General features: G+C 47.3%; 1 protein-coding gene and 1 long non-coding RNA gene across 3 annotated transcripts in view; one reads left to right on the top strand and one right to left on the bottom strand.

The window, feature by feature from the left end:
• Positions 1-23911, top strand: part of MAN1C1 (mannosidase alpha class 1C member 1) — a 141042-nt gene that overhangs the window by 9151 nt on the left and 107980 nt on the right. The window lies entirely within an intron of this gene.
• LOC124515011 (uncharacterized) lies at positions 14318-21921 on the bottom strand. The gene is made up of 3 exons (XR_006962717.1): positions 21770-21921; positions 19633-20171; positions 14318-19334 (listed from the first exon to the last, which is right to left on the bottom strand). It is a non-coding gene; the product is annotated as an uncharacterized LOC124515011 (long non-coding RNA).

Raw genomic sequence — 23911 nt, 5'->3', positions numbered from 1 at the left:
AATAGTCTCCTTTTAATTCCAGAAGCGTGATCATTTTAGTTTTTACTTTCAGGTCTCCTGTCTACTTCTAACTAATTTTTGTATGTGTTATGAGGTAGGAGTTGAGAGTCATTATTTTACTTTTAGATGTCCAGTTGTTTACCACTTTTTGTTGAAAAGTCTCTCCTTTCCTCATTGAATTGCTTTGAATCCATGGTAGATTAATGGAGCATATATACGTGGTTCTGTTTCTGGACTCTTCTGTTCTACTGATTTATGTTTATGCTAATTCATACTATCTTGATGCTGTAGCTTTATAATAAGTCTTAAAAGCAGGTCCTCTATCTTTGAGCTTCCTTTTCAAAATTGCTTTGGTTATTGTAGATCCTTTGCGTTTCTGCAAACATTTGAGAATGAGCTTGTCAGTTTCTGCGAAAATTCCTGCTGGGAGTGTGATTGGGTTTGCTTTGAATCTGTGAGTCAAATTGGGGAGAACCGATATCTTAACAATATTGGGTCTTTGATCCATGAATGTGGTATCTCTTTCCATTTATTTAGGTTTTCTTTCTCTCAACGATGGTTTGTACTTTTTGATGTAGAGGACTTGAACGTCTTTTAGTACAACAGCCATTTGCTACTGTAAATAGTAATCTTTAAATTTTAAATTTTTGTTGCTAGTACACAGAAATACAATAGATTTTTGTATATTGATTTTGTGTCATGTGACCTTATTGAGTTCATTTATTAAATTTGTTCTTTGTAGATTCTTTAGGATCTGTTAGGTATACAATTATGTTGTCTATGAGTCAAGACAGTTTTACTTCTTCCTTTCCAATGTTTTATGCCTTTTATTTCTTTTTCTTCCTTCATTGCACTGGCTAGGACTTCTGGTTCAATGTGAGATAGAAGTGGTGAGAACTGACCTCTTTGCTTTGCTCTTGATCTCAAGGGAGAAACATTCAGTCTTTTACATTAAGTATGATGTTAGGTATAGGTGTTGGTAGATGCTTTTTATCAGGTTGAAGTTACCATAATGTTCCTAGTTTGCTGAGAGTTTTTATCAGAAATGGAATTGAATTTTGTCAAATACTTTTTCTGCATCTCTGGAGATGGTCATATTTTCTCTTTAATTCTGTTAATATGGTAAGTCATATTGATTTTATCCTTTTTAAAAAAAATTTTTTTTTGAGAGAGAGAGTGTGCAAATGGGGGAAGAGCGGGGGGGGGGGTGGGAACAGAGGACCTAAAGTAGGCTTTGCAGGGCTCTGACAGGCAGACAGGCTGACAGCAGCTAGTCTGATGTGGGGCTCAAACTCATGAACTGAGAGATCATGACCTGAGCCGAAGTCTGATGGTCAACTAACTGAGCCACCCAGGTGCCCCCAAATCATATTGATTTTAAAAGAATGGTAAACTTGCATTTGCTTTTCAAGTATTTTGTTAAGAATTTTTGCATCTGTGTTCGTGAGGCATATTGCTCTATAGGTTTCCTGTAAGGGCTTTGTCTGGTTTTTGGTACAGCATTATGTTACTTCATAAAATGAGCTGGAAAATGTTCTCATATTTTCTGCACAAGTTTGTGGGACACTAATATTAGGTCTTCCTTAAATGTTTGATAGAATTTACCATTTACCACCACCAAAGCCATCCAGGCCTACAGGGGGTGTGTGTGTGTGTGTGTGTGTGTGTGTGTGTGTGTGAGAGAGAGAGAGAGAGAGAGAGAGAGAGAGAGGTTTTAAATGATCATTTCAATTACTTTAACAGATATAAGGCTATTCAGAATTTGTCTCGTCAGTTTTGTCAGTTTTGCTTTCAACAAATTTGTCCATTTCATGATAATTATAGAATGTATTAGAATAAAGTTGTTCCCAAGATTCTCATTTTCCTTTTAATATTTGTAGGACCTGTAGTGGTGCTCCCTCTTTCATTTTCCATATTGGTAATTGCTTTCTTTGTTGCATTCTTTAAAAATAGTGTAGCTAGGGGGCGCCTGGGTGGCTCAGTCGGTTGAGCGTCTGACTTCAGCTCAGGTCATGATCTCGCAGTCTGTGAGTTCGAGCCCCTCATCAGGCTCTGTGCTGACAGCTCGGAGCCTGGAGTCTGCTTCAGATTCTGTGTCTCCCTCTCTCTCTCTGCCCCTCCCCCGCTCATGTTCTGTCTCTCTGTCTCTGTCTCTCTCTCTCTCTCTCTGTCAAAAATAAAATAAAAACACTAAAAAAATTTTGAAAAAATAGTGTAGCTAGTAGTTCATCAATTTTACTGATCTTTGGAACCAACTTTTGATCTTTTTAAAAACATTTTTTTAATGTTTATTTATTTTTAAGAGAGACAGAGCATGAAGGGGGTGCGCAGAGAAAGGGAGAAGCAGAACTTGAAGCAGGCTCCAGGCTCCGAGCACAGAGCCTGACATGGGGCTCAAACTCACAAACCATGAGATCATGACTTGAGCTGAAGTCGGACGCTTAATGGACTGAGCCACCCAGGCACCCCTGATCTTTTTTTTTTTTTTAATGTTTATTTATTTTTGAAGGAGAGAGAGACAGAGTGTGAGGAGGTGAGGATCAGAAGAGAGGGAGACACAGAATCTGATGCAGGCTCTAGGCTCTCAGCACAGAGCCTGATGCAGGGCTCGAACTCACGAACTGTGAGATCATGACCTGAGCTGAAGTCAGACGATTAACTGACTAAGCCACCCAGGTGCCCCAACCCCTGATCTTTTTTTAAAAATATCTATTTTTTAAAAAAAAATTTTAATACTTACATTTGCCTCTGTTTCCTTCCTTCTGCTTATTTTGGGCTTCATTCACTATCTTCTTATCACTTCTTTATCTAGTCTGACAATCTGCTTGTGTTACCCTCTTTTCAGTTTTCATCCTCATGTCATATATTTTGCTTCTACATATATAGTTCATAACACATTAGTAATTTTTTTTTGCTTCAAACGGTTTTCTTGAATAAATGAATAAATTGGAGTCTTTTTATTCATCCACATACTTACCATTTATAGTGTCCTTCATTCCTTCTTGCATGTCTGAGTTCTGGTACCACTTTCCCATCAGCCTGAAAAACAACTCTTAATATTTCTTGTAGTATAGGTTTGCTGGTCACAAATCCTTGTAGCTTATGTTTACCTGAAAATGTCTCTATTTTGCCTTCATTTTTAACAGGCTATTTTTGATGGGTATAAAATTTTATTTTTCTTTAACAAAAGACCTATTGTCTTGTAGCTTTCATTGTTTCTGATGAAAGGTTAGAGTATATTTCCCTGTATATATTTCCCCTCTCTTGGTATGCTACTTTTGCCTTTCATTTTCAGCAATTCAACTGTGATATGCCTAGATGTGGATGTCATTGGTTATTTTCTTGGGGTTTGTTAAGTTTCTTATATCTGCAGATTGGTATTTTTTCATCAAGTTTGGAAAAATTTTGGCTCATATTTCTTCAATATTTTTTTTCTGCCCCATTCCATCTCCTATTACTTTTCTTCTTCCTTTCTCCTCCTCCTCCTTTTTTAAAGTTTATTTATTTATTTTGAGAGAGAGTGTGTGCCCAGGGGAGGGGGCGGGAGAGAGAGAGAGAATCCAAAGGAGGCTCCGCACTGTCAGCATGGAGCCCGATGCAGGGCTCGAACCCACAAACTGTGAGACCATGACCTGAGCCAAAGTTGAGAATCGGAGGCTTAACTGACTGAGCCATCCAGGCACCCCCATTTAGAACTCCAGTTACATAGAAGTTAGATTGCTTGATACTTTTTTACAGATAACTGAATCTCTTCATTTTCTTTTCAGCCTTTTTGTGTTTTGATGTAGATAATTTATATTAACATATCTTCAAGTTCACTGAACTTTTCCATTGGTTGTTAAGCCCACCCAGTGAATTTTTTATTTCAAGGATTTTTAAATTTTATTTTTTTTACTTCTAGAATTTCCATCTGGACCTTTTCCATTGTTTCTGTTTCTCTGATATTTCCCATCTGTTCATTTATTATTTCCATAGTTTTCTTTAAATTCCAAGGGGTATTTATAATAGCTTTTCAAATGGTGTTTTTTGCTGTTTCCAAAATCTTTGTCATCATTGAGTCTGTACTTACTGACTGTTTTTATCTCCTGGTTATGGGTCACTTTTTTGTACATTTTCATATGTCTACTCATTTTTTAAAAGATTCTGTGCTAAACATTGTGAATCCTACCTTTTAAAGATCCTAGCTTCATCTGCTTTTATGTGGTTTTTCTCCCCTCTTTCTGTTAAGCTATCAGCTGTCACTTCTTGTAGTTGTCAGGATACCTGATCTGGCTGCTTTATTTTCTACTTTCCCAATTTTGTGATTTTCTAATCTGTACTTGGCCAAGAAACCATTCAATCTAGATTTGATAATTTAGCATCATATGTAAGTGCAAATGAACACTTTGAGTAGGTTTCTAAACGCTCCTGAATCAATGACGTGAACTTTATCAAGTACGTATTTTAGTGTAATTTAGATATTTAAAGATTCTTATTTATTTTTAGAAATTGGTACTGGGTACGTGAAATATAATTTTGTACTGAACCTACATCCTAAGTAAAGACAACATCAAAGGGCTCCTAATTTTTGGTTGATGTGATTTTAAATTATTTGTGTATTTTTTTTTTTTTTGCTCATCTGTTTTTAGATGTTAGAAGAAATATTTGTTGGTATCTGTGATGTTCCAGCAGCCTCCGTTAGTGTCACTTTCTTCCCAGGATTTTTTAACCTGTCAAATAATTTTTCTGGCCTCCTTACCTTAAGTCTATTTACTACTTTTTAAACCTTGGTTTGTAAATTCTTTCATTAAAAAAAAAAAAAAGATGCTTATGTAGGCCAAATTGCTGAATTACTGATCAGAAGAAAGCTAAATACATGTGGCTCAGAATTTCCAAGGTGCGTTCTGTGAGATCTGATTATTTCCCCTTATTCAAGAAAGCTCAGTATGGGGCGAAGATAGTATCTTATGGCGAAGGCTCTCTTTAACTTCATTTGTGTCCTTTGGAATGGGTGGGGTGTTGAATAAAAGGTATAAGTCACTTATTTAAGATCCTTCTCCCCCATTTTCACTCCTGGAATGAGCTTTTCAGAGATTAAGGCTAAACTTTGCCAAGTAGATGCTGATCTCCTGGGAAGACATTACAGAACCATTTTTGTTTTTTCTGTGCTTGTGTTCTTGACCTAAATCAGCAAATCTTCCTCCTTTCCAACTCTCCCAGAAGCCGTTCTCCAGGTCTACCGCATACCTTACAGAACTCTGGAGTAGTCTTGGTTTTTAATTATAAGAATCAATGGGGAAAGAAGACTTTAGTTTCTTGCTTTCAGGACTGGCCTAGAGAGCAGCCTCTAAAGTATGACCAATGTTGTTACTTTAGGGTATAAGGAAACCCTTTACAGAGAAACCTTAATGCTTAGACAGAAAAATAGCACCTCAGTCTAGATTCTTCTCTAGCAGTTTCAGATATAAGTCCTTTTGGATGTATAATTATGTAAGGGGCAGAGACTTCACATGGATGTACTTTCAGAGGTAGTACTGTGGAATAGCCTTCTTATAATCATGCTAGGAGGTCCATCTGGTTATTGATCCTTGAGTAGCTAAGAATGGTACCAGAGTAGTGTCAGTCCAGATGGGGCTGAGGGAGACAATGTTAGACATTTCCTGTGATTAGACACTGAATTAGATTAAAGCATAATAAGATTCTCTGTACTCTGAGTAAAGTGCTCTTAAACTTGGCACCAGAATTCCAGATTGTCAGCCCTGGTATTTGAAGTCGTCTTGTATGTTATAAAAAGGGTTTCTGACTCTCTGGCCTCTGTACCACCCACTGGCATTTAAATGCCCAGGGTGAATCTGCAGGGCATCTGATTTGGAGGGGAGTGGGGGTTGGGCTGGGACAATGCCCACCTCCTCCTGGGGAGCTGAGATAAACACTCCTTGTGTGTGTGGTATTTTTAGTAGAGCCCTAGCATCCCATTAAGAGTTTAGCTGATCCCCACAACAGCCTGTGGCATACATGGATGGCATGGACTATAATCCCACTTTATAGCTGAGAGAATGAAGACACTGAAATGGCAGTGACCACCTCCAGGCCCTGCCAGATTAAACTGTGATACACTGATGTAAACCCACTCTTCTGATGCTTTGGTTGACATTCATTCTATTACCTCATTTAAGGCTCATGGGTAATAATTTAGAGGAAGAGCTTTCACTTTGGGATGGATTAGAGTAGAAATTGTCAGTCTTGGTAGGTATCAAAAGAACTGGTCTGTTGAATCTTCAGAACAGGGATTCTAGGGGTGCCTGGTTGGCTCAGTTGGTTAAGTGTCCAGCTTCAACTCAGGTCATGATCTCGCGGTTCATGAGCTCAAGCCCCATGTCCCGCTCTGTGCTGACAGCTTGGAGCCTGGGGCCTGCTTCAGATTCTGTGTCTCCTTCTCCCTCTGCTCCTCCCCTGCTCACACTCTGTCTCTCTCTCCCTCTCTCTCAAAAATAAACATTAAAAAAAAAAAGAACAGGGATTCTAACCTTTATTACCCCCTGGAACCCCATGGAGGATTTTCGTAAACACTGACACTTGAGTTTCTCCTCCAGAGATTTTGACTTAATTGGGTGCAGTCTGAGCATTGGGATTTTTAAAAACTTCCATGTGGTTCTAATGTGCAGCCATGCTTTAGAACGTACCTATGGTAGTTCTGTCTTCACGTAGGCTGTATCTCCTTCCTGGCTATATTTCCCTTTTACCCACTTATAGAAGAGTTGGGAAATTTTCTGTATTTATTCAGACTGAGACCAGGATCAGATAAGGAAAAAATGAGCTGGAGAAACGACTCAATTAAAACAGAGTTTTCTAGAGTTAAGAGCCTATACTGCTAATGTGATCAAGGGAAGCCATGAATTTATTAAAACTTTTAAGAAAAAGTGTTGAAAACACGAACTGTCTCTTGAGCCTCAGTTATGCCCTGAAGGCTATATGAGCTGAAGGAAAGGCAAAGATGAGTCTCTGGCTTTAAGGGATTTTATAGTGTGATATTATCGTGTGTCTGAGTCACTTCCCACCGCATACAGGTGCATAGAAGGAGGAAAACGTTCGTTAGCTGCGTAATATTTGCCTGTCCCACCGAAATCCTTTCTGGAGGAAGCAGGTTATGACATAAACATCTGGAATGAAAATATTTGCTTGTCCAGAAGTAGATCTCCCAAATGACCATCGCCCTCCTGCCTATGGCTGCTCCGCCGCTTTCCGGTTAACAGAGCGGCCTTTTCACATTGCTGTTTGGGCCTTAAAATCAAGTACCAGATGCTCGGGAGAAAAGGAGATGCTGAAGAAGTGAAAAGCTGAACCCAGCTCCCAGCGTGTACACAGCAGGCAGCCAGGTCTGCAGTTTCACACGGTCTCTTCCTTGCCAGGTGCTAAATGTGACTTAACCTGAGAATTGCTGTCCTGGGTTATCGGATCAACTCTACCCAGGCCACGTCTGGTGGAAGCTTCAGGAAGTGAGAATAGCTACAGATCAGTGTGAGTGTCGTCCCCGTGGCTTAGTGACAAGTCCTCTTGAGAGCTCTGTTTCCATGCAGGAATCTTCAATCTGTCCCAACTATTTCTAGCAAATTCTTTGGCTGCTGTGGCATCTAGAACAAGTCCTATTTGTCCCAAACTTATTTCATTCCGGCTCCAAGGGGTGGACATTTAGCGTAGGAGCATTAATGGAGACTCAGACTTCAGAGAAGACATTTCCTTCTGTTGTTAAATCTTATATTAAACCGTGCTTACTCAGAGGCCTCTGGCTGCAGGAAGTGGTGACGAGGATGGAACTTGGCAGATGGCTGTGGCTGCGGCTTCATGGAGGCCTGTGTGGGGACACGATTGTTTGTATATTGGTTTTCATTTATGTATTGGTCTTATTTTCATCTTCCTGAGGTACCCAGATGCTATGGTGATAGATTGGTTGGAAACGACTCATTTGTCAGGGTTCCGTGGGGGACGTAGGTTTCCTTCTCTTGTGCAGTGGAGTCTAAAATGTTTAATTAGATGCTGAGGCATTTCTGCATGGGTCCATCTCTGCCAGGTCTCCTGGGTGAATGCCATTCCTGGCTTGGAGAGGGACTGGGCATTTCTGGGCCCGACCTCCCCTCCCCACTCGATGCAATTCTCAGCCCTCCCTTTCTATTAGCTGCTGGGCTTCTCCCCCTATCGTTTTTGTTCTAGAAACTGCCTTTATGTGACTGCCGGAATTTGCAGAGCTGATCCATGTTGGAAATCTAGTTGTCAAACAGGTCCAACCCAGACTTTATGAAATAATGTAGTTGCACTGATACGCAGTGAGAGGAATATTAACTACCCGCTGCTGATCTGTTTTGTTCAGTGCAACTTTTTCGGAGAACTAACCTTGTTCTTCCTGCACACCAGGCAGTGCCTGAGATCCTGAGGGTGCAGAGATGAGGCTTCTGCCCACAACGAGTAGAACATCTGGCCAGAGTGCAATAGACGTGTATAAAATTCTAGCACCGTGGAGGTGCCCAAATAAAGGGGTGACCAAAGGACTGGGGAGTCACATCAATTTGCTATGAGCTTGGGGGAGAGGACAGCATTTCAGGCAGATGTGGAGAGAGTACTAGAGGTAGTGGGCTTGCGGGATAGCATTCTGCTCCACGTGCTGGATCTGGGCAGGGGTCCTGGGTGTGCATGTGGGAGGTGAAATGTGGAATGCCCAAGGTTTCTACTGGGGTAGATGGGGACATCAGGGAGTGGGAATAGTGAGAAATCCTGGGAGGGGAGATGAGTTGAACTCTAGGCAGGATAAAGTGACATGCTTGTGAGATTGAAGTGACACATCCAGTGAGTGGTTGGAAATATGGGTTTGGGACTGGGGGTGATGGCGTGGCAGAAGTCACAGTGTGGCGCGACGGGGGTCGAACGCTTGAGTGCAAAGCCATTCAAGGAAAGCTTCGGGAGCACCGGTGTTTAAAGAAGAAACAGATTTGGGGAGAAGGTAGAGTCAGGTGGCAGAGGGACCAAGAGAACCGCCTCCAGCCTCCTTTTCCCAGCTGGTTCTGCCACACCTGGCCACCCAGCTCCCAGACTCAGGCTTGCAGCGCTGTGTCCTCTCCTCTTCACCCCTGCCCTGCTTCGGAGGGCTGTCTGTACTGGCCACAGACTCCTCGGCTTGCCTTCCTTGCTGACATCAAGGATTAGAGTCTGTTTCTCCCCTTTGTTTTTTGATGCGGATCAAGACTCACCTTCGGACCTTTGCTAAGAGGAGCGAGTGTCCTGCGTGGTCTGCTTTTTGGCTTCTGATCGAGAGCCCACGAGCTAACCTGGCAACATGTGACTCTTGTCCTGGCCTGGTGCTGAGTGACCCCAGCCCGTGGCTTCTTCCTTGCCCCAGTAGAGCGTGCAGACCCATGCCTCCACCTTCTTTCTGGAAATAGGATGGTGCATCTCCGGCCTGGCCACGCTCTAAAGATTCGCAGGCCAGCTCCCTCATCAGTAGGAGGAGGCCACGCGTGGAGGGAGAGGGCATAGGTTAATCTTCATTGCTGTCGAGGAAAGGAAGAAGTGGTGGAGTAGTGAAGATACATTTTGTCTTTCCCCAGTGACCACAGGCAGGCAGTGGCCCCACAGATACCACCACATTCTTCTTAGCTTGTAGCCAGAATCCTCCATCCAGTGAAGAGTTCTCTTAAAATCGAGCTGCCGGCCACCCAGCGGGGAAGGTCACTTGGCAGAGTCCCTAAGGAAACCGCCATGTACAGAATGTCTGTGGGGCATTCTCACCCTGGACACCCTTCCGGATTTCCTCGTGATGTGTGAGCTGCAGAAGCTGGCCTCTGCTTTCTGGCCCCAGCCTGCGACCGGTGTCTGGAAGAAATCCCGAACGCCCCAGTGCCAGAGCTGTCCCTGTGTTGCGGCAACGAGGTAGTCTTGGCCTCTTCTGTCTTGCCCGAATTGCTCTAAGTTTCCCTGTAGTGGTTTGAGCATCTTGAAGTCTGAATATTTAGGTCTGTTTGTCTTCCTGGGAAAACAGGTGAGCTGTGGCCAGTGCTCATCAATTCCAGTTCATCACCTCAGGACTGAAAAGCGGGTGGTGTCTTTCTCCCTTGTGTCACTGTATTTTCAACAACAGCCTGCGCTGGGTTGCTCAGCCTCCTCAAGAGAAGTGACAGGGGCTAAAGTGAGTTCCTGTGCTTTCGTCCATGCTTGTCCTTACACAGGGTTTGTTGGTGCTGGTGGAGGACCTTGGAGCAGCCCCACCAGCTAAGTTGAAAAGCATCCAACTTCCTGAGTCTCTATATCTATGCAGTGCTACTTGCCCCCACCCCCATCCCCTCCCCAGACCTCCCACCACTGGGCCTGGGCCTTCTGCCCCAAGCCAGCACCCCACCCCCACCAGTCCTGGAGCTGGCACCCCCTTCTAGTCCCAGAGCCAGCACCCCACCCCCGCCAATCCCAGAGCCAGCGCCCCCTTCCAGTCCTGGAACAAGCACCCCCACCATCTGGTCCCAGAAACAGCACCCCCCTCTCCAGTCCCCTTGTGCAAGTACGCCACATTTTGTTTATCCATTCACCTGTCGATGGATACTGGGATAGTTCTGCCTTTTGGCTATTATGAATAATGCAGCCGTGAACATCTGTGTACATGGTTTTGGGTGGACATATGTTTTCAGTTCTTTTGGGTGTCTATCTAGGAGTAGAATTACTGGGTCACATGATAATTCTTCCACAAACTTCCACAGCGGCTGTGCTGTCTTACATTCTTATTAGCCATGTGAGGGGAGGCAGTGACTTTAGGAGCTCAGTGTGCCAACCCCTGTGGCATAAACCAAAAATGTTATGTGGAGTCAGCCTCAGTGCAGGGCAGCAGGGACTGGTGGCATCAGGAGTGGGCAGAGAGGAGACTCAGGGCCTGGGGAACTTGAACAGAGTTCATAAGCATACTTGGGTAGCCTAGGGTCCAACCTTCAGGGATGGCTGAGCATCTCTAGTTTGGTGGGAGTGTGACAGGAAGTGTAAGGAGCAGTGACTTGGGTAGGGAGGGGCCATGTGGTCGTCTCAGGAGGGCTCATCCAGGTGATGTTTGTGGGTGTGAGGTGTTAGACCCTGAGCCTGGGATGGTGGCAGAGGATGGCCTCACCCAAGGAAGCCTGGTACAGACCCAAGCCCAGCCCACCGATTAGGCTGATGGGGACGTGGGGGGAAGGAGAGTATGATGAGGGATGGGGGTACTTTACTGGGCTCCAGTATGGAGGGCCGTGTTTTACCCTGAAGCAATGCCCTTTTCCTGAGGCAGAGGCAGCTAGGTGATTACCCTCTACCTGGGGTTAGGATCTGAATCAAGCATGTGAAGTTAAAGTCAAACGTATCCTTGAAAATCTCTCATTGCCAGGACCCTTGCCCTTGGAAGCTCAAAAGCCAAAATTTAGCAGCTTCTTTTGTTTGCTATTCAGTGGTGGCTTCTCTTTTCTTGGGGGCACTGGATGCCAGGGTCTAGTTTGCTTGAGGAAAGAGTAATAGGGAAAATAAAGAGATTAGGGGAGGGGGTGACAGATAGGTAGAATCGAATATGTGTGAGTTAAGTGGACATATGATGCAATGCCCAGGCCCTCTGGCTGCTGTACTGAGTGGCTTAGGACCTAGGGTAGGTGTGGGGGGACTTGGGAGGACCACAGGAGCCTACATCAGAGCCTCTGGGCTGTGGCGGGTGCTGCAGGACTGTTCTCTCACCGCTTGCTGGCTGTACCGGCTCCTGGAGAGACCGGGGAGTCACCATAAACCCACAGCAGCCCCAATTCAGCACAAGCAGGGTTGGGGTGGCCCCTTCACCGTATCCAAGCTCTGGAAGCCCAGCCTGCAACTTGCAGAGGCCTCTTTTGGCATACGTGGGTCAAGTCAGTGCCACCTTATAAACAGTGTTGTGATTTATCAGTGTTACAGTTTGATAGCGATGCTTCTCCATTCACTGCCTCCTTGACGCATCTGGTGATTCAGGAAGCTTATTCCCAGTTTACGGACTGAGGCTCAGGAAAAGAATGGCTTTCCGAGTTCCACGATTGGGAAGAGATGGAACTAGGACACACACCTGGGACTCCTGGCTGTGGATTCAGCATTCTTTTCCTTGTGTTCCCCTTCTTGGGGGAACTGTCTGATATCAGTGCTAGTCTTTCCCAGTGTTCTCTTTGTTGGAACAGATGACAGTCTTGGGGTCACGGGGTGCCAAGAACCTGGGAAAGGATCAGGGTCACGTCTGATTCTTAACACACATAGCTTTCTTTCTCCCCAGGCTCTGGCCAAACGTGACATAGATCTGCTTCCCTGTCTCTGCCAAGGCCATCTTGGCCCCCTGGTTGCGCCCCCATCTGTCTAAGCCCCTTTCTGGGCAGCAGCCTCCCAAAGAGACAGCCCTCAGCTCAAGTCGGCTGAGATATTTGGGTCGAGCCTCAATTCTGATGAGGCAGAGTTAGCATCTCCCTGCTGCAGCCCCAGCTTTCAGCAAATGGTAAACTCGACTTGAGGGCAACATTCAATTATGAAAATCTATTTCTCTTGCCACATTCAAAAAGTCTCCTAATGTGCCTTTGTGCACATACAAATTTAGTGACACATCACTAAATGTGTATGAGGTTGCCATGGAAATGTCTCTCTTCTAACATGGCACTCCAAAAGCAAAGAGAAGGGAAGTTTTCTTTGTAAAGAGAAGCAGAGCAGAACTTGGCTAATTGTCATCACATGAATCCCCAAACTGTCACTCTTCCCTGACTACCTGTCTCCTGCTTCCTGTCAACAACATAATGGTGGAAGCCAAATCAGCATGCCACATTTCCTCAGGACTTCCACAGGCATTGTCCTTCACCTCTATGCCAGGCGCGTCCTGGGAAGGGTGCCGGGACTCCTGATTTGAGTTGCCACCTAGCTTAGAAAGTGCACCTTCCTGGACCGTCTGGCACTTGCCACTCAGGAACACTGGAGTCCCAGAAGAGCTCTTGGCCCCAGTTTCTTTGTAGAAGTTGCAGGCTGAATAGGTCTTCTGAGGATGCTCTGCGTTTTCCACCAGAGACATGGGACTTTGGCTGTCTCTGTGACAAATGCATGATGTGACAGCATACAGAGCGTGCTGATACTAAGGCACCTTTTGAATGTCAGCAATCCCAAATATTTTCCTAGTAGTGGTGTGAATTCCTGGAGTGTGGGGAAAGACGAAGAGGGACCTCAGAGACTTAAGTTTGACTGAATGCCTTCCTTCCTGTCTCTGGCTCACCTTGCCCTGTTTTCACCTCTGTCCGGTTGACTTTCTTCATTGATCTTGTCTGTGAACAAAGAAGTCCGTGTATTTCTGTAACTTCTGAGATAATCCTTTTCTATATTGGCTAATCCTTTGATTAGGTTATTGAGTTCATTGGCTTTCCCAGTTTTGGAGCTGGGTAGCTGTCCTTATTGGTTCTCAAGTTGAAGCTGACGGGTCTTTTTGCAACTGTAGTTCACTAGTGGCAAGTTCTGAGGTTGGGGACCTTAGCGTCTTGCCCTGCACACTGCCCTAGGAGCCTGTCCTTTCTATTCTCTGTTGTTCTGGATCTCTCTGCAAGCCCCTTTGGCCTATGAGGCTTCGCTGTCATTTCACGGGTAAGTGATGGTTTCGGGGCTCAGAGGCCGGTTCACCCATATGCATGTTTCTCTTCCTGGGTTATCCAACACACATGTGGCTGTTGGGCTGGAGGATCCCAGAATGCTGGACTCCCTGTCCCCGAGGGGACTTCTTGGTTCCTTGGGTTCTGAGAGCCTGCTTGTTGTTCTTATCCAGCTGCCCTGCATCTGTTGGAAGCATCTGGTTCCTATCTAACATCAGAGGGTGAACTCCAGAGGTTGAGTGTACTCCAGTCTTGTTGCTTTTAATGTTGAAAATCCTAGCATGCCCCACCTTGCCCGTGGCTGCGCTGGCTCCCAAGAGGACCTTCTGCCACTAACCGAGCCAAGTTGCCCAAGCGGTAGGACAGAAACAGCTTCTGATTCGAAAAGCAGAGGATATTGTGCTGTGAGCCCCCGAGTACACAGATCTGCATTCCCGAGGGATCCTACTGGGTCTCCCCTTAACCTTGGCCGGGTAGCAGGTCTTCCCTGCCACGAGACAGATTGTTCTTGCTTTTACAAACCAGGTTCTCAGCATCGTTTTTTTTTTTTTTTCAACGTTTATTTATTTTTGGGACAGAGAGAGACAGAGCATGAACGGGGGAGGGGCAGAGAGAGAGGGAGACACAGAATCGGAAATAGGCTCCAGGCTCTGAGCCATCAGCCCAGAGCCCGACGCGGGGCTCGAACTCACGGACGGCGAGATCGTGACCTGGCTGAAGTCAGACGCTTAACCGACTGTGCCACCCAGGCGCCCCATCAGCATCGTTTTCTTACCCAACATTTATTTCTCCTGCTGTCAAGGGATAGGTGAGGAGTCACTTGGCTCATTGCTGACTGTGACCTTGTTGATCATATGTAAGTCTGACCAAGAGCTGAGGGGGATCCCAACCAGAAACCCTGTTGTTACCAAGTCAGTGCCCAGAGCTCACCATGCTGGGGCCTCTAAGAAACCCGTCCGCCTCTGCAGGCAACCACTGCTCCAGGCTGCTGTGGATGCTTCTGAGTTTGTTATGAGCTTATATTGGGACTTGTGTTGGGAGCTTGTGACCTCCCCCTAGAGAGACCAGGTCAGACATTGCCTGCTTGGCTCTGTGACCTAACCACATCTCCCCTCCAGCAAGGGGCAGGGTTTTTTAACGGTAGAAAACTCTGTTTGGGACAATATAGAACTTATCTCTGACATACAAAGTTCTGAATTCTTTTTCTGCCATTTTCGACTCTGGTAAATCTGCCACACTTGAATGTGTAAATACCTTAGAGGAGAGCCGGCTGCCCTTTTTTGCTCTTGGCTCGTGCCAATAAATACCAATTTAGTTCTTACAGAAGAAAACCAAAGGAGACTTGGTTGTCTCTCTAATCCACAAACCCTGTAATTCTCACCTGGAATATCTGGCTCTCCTATCTCAAATCAGTTCTAATGGCAAAGGCTCAAGGGAGGCTTTATTGCTCTTATCCAAGCTTATTTCTAAACTTATTTTTCAACTTGTTTGTCTAGTAAATGAGAACCCCTCAAAAGAGAACTGGAGGGGATTGGCGTAGGAGAAAGGGAGAAAGGCACTAATGACCACAGAAAGAGTTAGGGAGGGAAGCTTGCTTCTGGAGAGATTCCTGCCTACTGAACACTCAGAGTGGAGTCCACCAACTAATAAGCAAACATTCTAGAAATCAATGGATGCCAAGAACCAGCGGGCCGGCTGCTGCTGAGTTTTCTAGAGTGCCAGCTAGAAATCCTCTCCTGTGCTTTCTTCTGTCCCAGAGGAAAGTGCAGACTTGCCCTTGCCAGAGACTTCTGTTGGGCCCTGGGCCAGAAAGACAAACTGCCCAGTTGGAGAGGTGAGAGGGCTCTTGGTTCTTCTAGGCCGACCTTGAGCTTGCTTGGCTCTTCAGCTGTACTTTAAACCTCTCTCCAAGCTCACTGCCTTGCTGGGGCCGGGAGGGTTGCTGTTCATTACCCTACAAGTCGTTTGAGTTGGACAGATCCCTGTTCTGCCCTTGTCATTTGTGAGCAACCTTCCAGCAGCTGGAAAGGGCAGCCCGTGCCCAGCACTGTGGATACGACCCCTGAAGGCAGTGTCCGACCCTTCTGTGTCTGTGGGGCTGTGACGCAAGGCGAAACTCTATGACTTCAAGTAAGATGCTGTCTGCAGGGAGAGACTAATGTGCGTTCCTCTGGCTCTCGTCACTGAGCAGGTTGCCCAGAATTAACACGCTCACCCTTTAACCACAAGCCGATCCTTCTGGCCTGGTAGAGTGCATTCTAATTCCCATGCCGGCCGGGGCCTGAGGTCACCTGTCAGGAAAAGAAAGATGTTCCCCACAGGGAAAATCCGTGCATTGGGGGTTATATCAGGTTTATTCCGGGCATTTCCTTAGACTGCTGGATTGTGGGATTTAGAAAAGCGATGAAGTCCCGTTCAATCTGAGGCATGCTAGCCGCACGGTCCCACGTCAGTGCTGTGCGTCAGTCCTGGGGGGAGGGAGGACACTGCTGCCTGCCTGCTGTGGCCTGAGACTGGCCTGAGCAGGGATTGCTGAGGAGTTTGGGGCCCCGGAAGGCCTGTCCTGCTTCGCAGCATTGCCCACCCAAAGTCGAGTGCTTGATCTTTCCGATTTGCTGCTCCAGCAGCTCCGACTCCTGAGTCCGAGTGGCCGGCCCCAAGGCCTCCGGGCACTTCCCCAGGACGTTGGGAGAGAGCAGCCGGAGCCAAGGAGCCTTTGCCCCGCGTGTCGGGGCTGGAAGGCCGTGTGGCCCCTGGCAAGAGGTTCCGGCAGCACCAGAGACTCCTGCTGCAGGACAGCTGCCTCCTTCCTGGTGGCCGTTGGGAAACAAATGGCTTCTCTAAGTGACACAGGGACTCTGGCGAGTACTACTCGCTGCCAACGAAGTCTGTTCAGCGCGGCGGAGTCGTGCTCTCCTGGGAAGTGAGACTCTGCTAATGTGTTCTCAAGTTCTGTTCCAGCTGGCGCCGGCCCTTCCCCCCCAGCACCCGCTCGGGCGCGGGGCTGACTTGCCCGTGGCACTTGGCGCGTGGCTGCTCGGCAAAGACCGAAGCTGCTGCCGGCCTCGAGCCCCGCCGTCTTTCCCCTGCCTTGGTGGGTCTTGCGATCTGGGGCCAGAGCCTCATGAGGCACCGTCGTGAAGCAGAGCTTGGGCGTCCTCTCACGCGAGGACAACGGGCCGCCTCAAGCAAGCCTCAAGCAAGTTATTTAGCTGCTGCCTCAGTTTCCTTTTCTATGCAATGAGCGATGGTGGAACCATCCTCGAGGTAGGGATATGCATAAAGTGCTTAGCCGAGTGCCTGGCACATAGTAGGTGTTTAATCAGTATTAAGCTTCTGCTGACACCCCTGAAAATTTCCCAGCACTGCTGGCCATGGCCCAGCTCTCTAAGAGGCCTTTATAGGAAACCATCTTTTCGTGTAGTGATGTGACCACTGTATGCCCTTCCTTCAAATGTGACCACTGTATGCCCTTCCTTCTAATTAGATGTCCTATCACCCTGCCCCGGATATGGTCCTCTGGCTTCTAAGCGGGGAGCTCCACAGATGCCCTGATTTTTGTGAACTCTCTAAGACCCAACAGCTGTCAGTGGCCTGGGCTAGGGGCCACGCTGGAGAGGGTATTGGTGCTAAGCTGCTTTCTCCAGAACTAGGCTGCTGTGGCTGGCCTCAGTTTCCCTCAAGTCTGGCTCCAACAGGAAACTTGCTGAGTGGCCCAGCTCTTACCTGGGGGGTAAGGGATGAGGCATGTTTGGGAGGACAGTGTGGGGACTGCACCCTGAAACTCACTTATCTATTCCAGTGGTTCTCAGCTGGGATGATGTTGTACCATGTGTCCCCTCCCCCCCCCCACCACAGGTGACATTCGGCCATGTCTGGAGATACTTTTCATTGTCACAACTGGGGATGCCTTTGCAGTAGGTAGAGGCCAGGAATACTGCTAACCATTGACAAGGCACAGGACAGCCCCCCACAATGAAAAATTATCCAGCCCAAAATGTCAATATTGCCGAGGTTGAGAAACCCTGATCTATTCCCAGCTGGATGGGGTGACAAGTCTGGGAACTCTAAGGATTGTAGGAGCAGCGTCACCCAGAGAGATCAGCCCGAGTCCTTTATCCCTTCCTGTCCCCTAGCCCAAAAACCTAGGATCTCTTATCCCTTTCTGATGTGCTGTGAAACTGTGGGCAAATGAGCCCCTCTGAGCCTTAGTGTTCATTCCTTATACTCGGGGATCCTAGAGATTGCCTTTCCAGCTGAGGACCTATCCAAGGCCTCCAGGTCTAATGCTGAGACCGTTATCCTAGGGGATCCCAGGCTGTTACATTGATTCATGAGGCACCCTACTCCTTCCAGAGGGTAAGGCTTTGTAAAAAGAAAACAGCTCTGACTTCTATTCTGGGGGGACTGTTGAGCTGGATCTAGACCCTGTGTTAAGGAAGCTCTGTCCCGCAGGGTGGGTCGATACTTACCCCCAAGTCCTCCCAAGTCCCAGGATCTAGCTGCTGCTGAAGCAGCCTTTCCCCCTCTCAAGTAATTGCCGTTTCTTTATGCGTAGCGAGCTTTTAATCTGTGTGTGGCCGCGTTGGGAAGCCTGACTTTATGGCAGATGCTGTGGAACGTAATCTGCTCACGTTTAGGCTGTAAATTTTCTGTGGTTCCAAAGTGCTGCGGAGTTCACCAGAACACATGCTGTCCTCTGATAATTGAAGTGGCTTAAAACAAAGCAAGGCCTTCTTGGTTTGAAATAAACCATTTTGTGAGCTAGGCCGTTTTAAAACAAAAACAAAACTTGGAGCATGTCTCGGACTGACGACTCCAGTTTACTTCATCCCCACAGGTCGTGGATTAAGGAATTAATTCACTCTGTGATCTTGGGCAAGTATTTTAACCTCCCTGGTCTGAGATTCCTCTATAAAATGGGCCAAGGCTAGATCCCCATGATCCCCTCCTGCTGTGGCCTCTTGCCCAGCTCCTGGGTTTTGTGGAATTTAGGGAGGGGACCTTATGCTGCTCTTCCAGGGTGAAAATCACCGCTTCTGAAAGGTGTGGGCGAGCTGAAGAAATGACCCTCTCCTCCTCTCCATAATTACGCTTCTCAGATGCTCTCGAAATACCAAATGACTAGTTTAGTTACAAGGAGCTGGCTGACACTTGTAGTTTAAATCTCTTTCCTTGGCTTCAAGGGAGTGAGCGGAGTTTGACAAATACAAATGGAAGACTATTCTCCGGCTGTTTCCTCTGACCCTTGGGAACGGAAGATGATCGATGTGTGGGGCAGAGCATAGCTGGTTGAAAAGGGGGCTCTCCTTCCCACATCCCTCTTCAGCTCCTGGTTTGTCTCCTGGGGTCTATTGTTGGCCTCCTATCAGGGGCACTGACTTCCACATCTATTGGTTGAAATCTTTCCCTTTTTAAAACCCTCTGGAAAATGCCAATTTTCCCTCAGAGACTCGTGCCAGGGGTTAATAGGACAATGGAAAGAAACTCGCTCTTACCCTGGGACCCCCATTTCTCCTGTTGTGGTTTGACTTAAAGAAAAAAAAATCTTGTCCTTGAGTCTGACAGTACGGAATAGCTCCCCCGGAGCTGGGGGTTGGAGAGAGAGCCCAGGGCCTGGACTGGGGGTCCTCATGAGCTGCTTCCTCCTCCGGAGGGGAGGAGGTGGTGAGGTGTGTCTCTGAAGGATTGTCTACAAAGCCGGTGGAGGTCTTAGGTTGGGATTCACATGTCCTTTTAAAAAAAAAAAAAAATTTTTTTTTAATGGTTTTTTTTTTTTTTGAGAGAGACAGAGACAGAATGCGAGTGGGTAGGGGCAGAGAGAAGGGGAGACACAGAGTCTGAAGCAGGCTCCAGGCGATAAGCTGTCAGCACAGAGCCCGACGCGGGGCTCAAACCCACAAGCTGTGAGGTCATGACCTGAGCCGAAGTCGGACACTCCACTGACCGAGCCACCCAGGCGCCCCTCACATGTCCTTCTAAAAGATATCATTTCATCACACAGCTACGGGTACCAGGTCTAGAGACTCACCAGTTTGGTCGTGCTTCGCTGAAGTGTTAGCTGAAATAGGTTCCTCGGTTTTATAGGGTCAGCTTCGTATTTGGAATACATAAACCTGAGCGTTAAATTCCTTCTGGGTCTTTGCCTTCTGCAGGTAATTCCATGTATGTTTCTCTGCTGTATTCAGGCTGTGCTTATGTCCGCTTAACTGCAGTGCGTCACGTGAAGGTGCTGTTAGAAGAACAAACTGAAAGGACAAGACACTGGTTTGGTCTTGCCCACGCCGGCATCTTGTTCTTCAGGTTCATTGATCAGGAAGGAGTCGAAGAGGAGAGACGGGGAGCAGATGGAGAGGCCCACTTGGCTGGTAGCCAAGCAGAGGAACGGTCTTATGCGTGGATCTGGGTGGAAAATGGATCCCAGGGCCTTCAGCCCTCTAAGTGAGAGCCCGACGTGGTCTAGTTTCTCATTACCCAGCCGGACAGTTCTGTGTCCTGAAATCCTTTTCTAGGAGTGAAGGAACATTCAGACTGAGAATGCCACCCTCCACCTGAAGCTTCTTCCAGAGGCTGGGGAGAAGGAGGGGCAACAGTTACAAGGACAGGGGTCAGGATGGGTGGGGAGTGCTTGAAGTAGAGGAACAAAGCAATGAAGCCAAGCCCCGAGGCTTAAAGTGGTGACGCCTGCCATTGGTGGTTGGAGGTGCTTACCTTCTAGTGAACCATCCACACACACAGCCATTTACGGTCTTTATTATTCTTTAGCAAGAAATGATTTCCTACTCCTCTGTCGGTTTAAGACCAAGGGCCTTACACTCCGAGTGCTGAGAATATAGTAGCTCGTTGTGCCTCAGTTCTGTTCATGTCCCGTTTGGGACATAAGGGGCTGGCCCTTTGACAAACACAGAAAAGAGATTGATGCAGCCAGAGCCGTAGAAAAACAAGAAGGCGGGACCAGGGAGCTTGGTGACCTCAGGTCAGGCCCTGTTACCCACAGGGCCTTTGGCCTCTGTGAGTGATCACCAGCTACCACTTCGATACGTCATTCTTTCTAGAACAAAAACACCTATGTAACTTGCAGGGCGAATCACCCATCCTGTGGTGTGATCAGGGAAAGGAGCTCCAGGCTGTGGATGACCACATGTGGAGCCTGACCCACCACTGGACACCTGCCCACTTTGAGGGCTCACCCACTTACGGAGCATTTACAGCGAGGCCCCTGTTGTGTTCTTCACTGTTTTCTGTGCCCACTTCCCTGCACCACCCCCCCCCCTCCAACTCCCTAGCCTTGAATGGTCTAAGCAAGACACTCCCCTGCTCTCTAAGAACGCCTGGTCTCCCTCTGGGTGGCCTGGCTGGTGTTAGTTATCCAAAGCCACAACTCGGTGACCACTACTCAGTGACCTTTCCCATAGGTTATTCATTTTCACGGTGGTTCTAGGAGACAGAGAGGATCGTTCTCCTTGTGTCACAGCCGAGGAAGCTGAGGATCAGAGATGTTAAGCGACATGCCCAGAGTTACACAGCCAGAAAGTGGCAGAGCCAGAGTGGGAATCTAGAGTGGGACCCTTGGTTATCCCTCCTGCCCTTAATCCTAGGACGCACAAACTGTAGGCTATAAGGGCTGTGTGAGTGGGGAGGGGACTGGAGGTTTCGTGGCAGTGAAGGAGGCTGGCCCAGGGGTGGGAGTGAGCCTGGTAAGGAGACAGCCTGCTGTTCCTCCAGACCTGCCTCCTAAAATTCTTTCTCTTCTCTGAGAACCCTCCCATCTACTCAGCCCATTACAGCTTCTGAAACCCCTTCTCTTCCTTTCCTTTGATCTTTGAAATGGTTCTTACAAGCAGCCGTCTTTTCTGGATGAGGAAATGGCAGCTCACGAGGAGGGCTTGCCTGGGATGGCGTGGTGAACACAAGAGTTAGCCAGACTTTGGGTCCTGAGTTGTGCTCTCTATTTCCTATGCCAGCCCCAGCCCTGCCCTCCCCCCCCCCCCCCGCCCCCTGACCAGTGTTTCCTAAACCCCAGGTATGACTGTTGCTTGGGAAGGACTCTGGGCCGGGCCCTGGGATAACCAAGCTGGCTCACCGCATACCTGCTTTTCCTCCAGGCCCTCTGAGCCCCTTCCCAGACCCTCTCAGCCCCTCATTTCCCTGGTGCATCCCCAGTCTACCTGCTCCATTAGACTGAGTCTCCACAGACCATGAAGAAGCTGAGAGAAGTTGCCCTGTTTCCATGTGTCTCCTGCAGTCTGAATCTTCCAGGCCAGGCCAACAGCGTCACCAACAACGCTGGCCCTGCCTGCCTCTCCCCTGCATGCTCTACGTAGTTTCTGAGCCCACTGCCTCAGGGAGGAAGAGCAGGAAGCCACAGCGGGGCTGAGGGTGCTCGTCCCCAGCCCCTGACAAAGGACATGAGCTGTGAAGTCACCCGCTTGCCTAGATGGCCCCTGGTTTCACCACAGCTGCTATCAGCTGGAGCTCAGATGTGACTCAGGAAGTTGGGGTTGAGGACTTTCTTGTTGCCTTAGGCAGCCTTCAAAGTCCGGGCCATTTTGTTCTAGATCCCTTGTCTTCTGGGACCTTTCCCCACCCCCCCACCCCCCATCGAGTCAACAAAGCTCATGGTTCTACTTGTTCAGCACGCCAAACTCTGTCTTCCCACCACTGCCTCAGACCTAGAATGACCTCTCCTCTGACTGACCTGCCAGGGCCTCCACTTGACCCTCGGGCCACAGTTTCCTATGATACGTGCTTCACTGCCTATAAAGCACAGTACTGGCTCTGTCTTTTTTGAGCCCTTCAAGAGGCAGCACCCTTCCCTCCGGGGAACAGAGCAAGTGTAGGGTGGGGCTGCAGCATAGTTTTTGGAAACCCTAAATCCAGGCAGATTAGCAGGCCCAAAATGTAATTCAAAAGAATACCTTCTTTCTCTTTTCTCTTTAATGACAAAACTTACATGTTGTGCACACATGATCACACAGTCCTGGGTGAGTCCATTGAAGCTGGGATCCTGTGGTCCCAAGGCAGGGTTCAGTCTGCCTGTGGGATGCACCCAGTGATGTGCCAGAGCGGAATTGGTGAATTTTCAGAAATTTGGGGAGCCAATTGTCAAAAACAGCCATTACTTAAAAATTAATTATGTAAATTTACGATTAAATTATATTAAAAGCAAAGGTAGCCAGTATTTAAACCTCATCACTTCCTAATTAATTTACTGCATTATTATTTATCTCTGCTCTTGAGGTTGGATGCCTCCACTGGTATCTATATATAATGCTGTTCGGCACATCTCTTCCTAACATTATGTCGGTAGCTTGAAATAGGCAGTGGTAGGAATGTTGACACCACAGAAACTAGCAAATGCTATAAATCAGGATTTGATTTATTGTTCTGATGATTATCTAGACTTAGGAAAGTGGTGGAGAAAATGTTAATAACACGGACTAGGCTTAACGCATATCATTGTAAATAGCGCAAAAAATTGAAAATAACATCTTTCCAGTTTTCAAAAACTGCCATCAAGTTCAGCAAAGGATCTGCTACTGTCGTAGACGAACAAATGGAATTATGGTATGTTTTTTGTTATTTCATTTTTGCCTTACTTTTCAAGGTAAACGAAAATATCAACCAGAGCTCCCGTGGGAAGGAGACATTTGCCAGCACACCGTTGGTATAGCTTTGCCACATGTCCCGTGTATTTTGCCACCTGCCTATCTTTGATGGGCACGGCCAAGTCCCCTTTCACTCACTGGCTCATTTAGCAAATAAATATTGAGTGTGTACTATGTGCCAGCCGTGAACAAAACAGACAATAACCAAAATAAATGTCTACCCCGTAGTATGCATTTTCAAACTCTTCCCTCCTTTGAGACACAAGCCCCCCTCCTCTGTGTCCTGATCTTCCCTACAGAGGGTGAGCTCTGCGTTTTCAACCTTTTGCTGACGGGAATGAGCCTCAGCTCCAGGACAGAGTCTGAGCAGAGTCATGTGTGAATAGCTTGGAACTTGAATGAAGGCCCAGGTTTGAATATTGAAGTAGCTTTGTGGGAGAAAGCCAGTAAGAGGGAAGCGAAATCCATTTCTTGGGAGTTTGTGAAATGGGATGAATTCTCTGAGTTTGATGATTTTCTAGTTGTTCTCTGTGCTGTGGTCTTGAAAGAGATCTCAAATGAGACCCATGCACCTGAAAAGGCTGAAAAATATGTCATATAAAAAATAGGACAGGATAACGTGCAGATTCACTCATCTATTTGTTCAGCAAATACGTGTGGTACCCAGCGCCAGGTGCTTGCAGGCTCTGTGAGCTGCCAAGC

The sequence above is a fragment of the Lynx rufus genome, unplaced genomic scaffold (genome assembly GCF_022079265.1).
Source record: "Lynx rufus isolate CCGP_SWC_20201006 ecotype Redwood Valley unplaced genomic scaffold, mLynRuf1.p SCAF_2, whole genome shotgun sequence".
NCBI lineage: Eukaryota > Metazoa > Chordata > Mammalia > Carnivora > Felidae > Lynx > Lynx rufus.
The sequence above is the reverse complement of the archived record's forward strand: the minus strand, read 5'-3'. Positions and strand labels throughout refer to the sequence as shown.